The sequence below is a fragment of the Aplysia californica genome, unplaced genomic scaffold (genome assembly GCF_000002075.1).
Source record: "Aplysia californica isolate F4 #8 unplaced genomic scaffold, AplCal3.0 scaffold00675, whole genome shotgun sequence".
Classification (NCBI taxonomy): domain Eukaryota; kingdom Metazoa; phylum Mollusca; class Gastropoda; order Aplysiida; family Aplysiidae; genus Aplysia; species Aplysia californica.
Window position 1 is genome coordinate 244713 of NW_004797945.1, and position 1070 is coordinate 245782.

A 1070-nucleotide genomic window follows, 5' to 3' on the forward strand; every position below is an offset into this window, starting at 1 on the left:
TATATATATACAGTCGAACCTGTGTAAGACAGAATCGCAAGGGAGCCAGAAAAAAATTCCGTTTTAGACGGGAATTTAGGGGGAGATGGATTTCAAAGGCCCTGCCGGTGGGATCAAGGATCGCTTGTCTGATCGGCAAGCAGTGGTCAAAATTTCACACCTCTCAACTGCTATCCTGTCTGATAATGACATGCGTCACTCTTACTTATCCAATTACCACCAGTGCTTGCCTTTCATAGGACCACTGTTTGACCTATTAAACACAGAAACGTTTGAACATCTCCTTTGCTTCCACCCTTAGCCCCACCCATCGGTGTAACAAGCTCAGTCAACCAATGCCACCCCTCACTGCCATCATGTAACAACGATTCATTGAACTCTTTTCTCGACTGGCATACGATCAGGGCGGCAGGCATTGGTCAATCTAATTTCACACCTCTGGCTTTTGCCTACCCAGGAAAGTTTCCGTAGTGGCTCGATACTCGAGCACTCTCACGGGCAATCGTGAGATTTCACACCCACACTACCCTGACCATCTGCATCGCTCAGGGCTCACATGATGGGGTAACATCTACCCCCAAATTGCACCCCTTCTCCCCTTCCTCGTCTAGCGACATGGCCTTGGCGCACATAATTCTACACTAAGTGTAGAATTCTGTGCCTTGGCGTTAAATTTCGAGCTGGCGGAACCACAGAATTCTACACTTATAGAAGCGGAACTTCCTCTTCGCGATCGCCGATTCGCTGTGAGGAATTGAAACTAAAACATGGCGGCCAGTTGAGGGCACCTTTGGCTGCGCCGCATAGCGAGGCTTCGCGTGTAGAATTCTGTAGGCGGAACCAAAGTTGCGAGTTTTGTTTCAAATCAGGGCTGAGAGGGCCAAGCATTTTCCGTCTTAGACAGGTGAAACCCTCGGAAAGGAGCGGATTTTTCTTTCCTTTTCCGCGTTGGACAGGTTTCCGTTTTATACAGGTTATTAAAGAGGAATATATCAAGGGGGGAGCGGGGAGATTCTGTTAACACAGGTTTCCGTTTGATACAGGTTTCCGTTAAGGCAGGTTCGACTGTA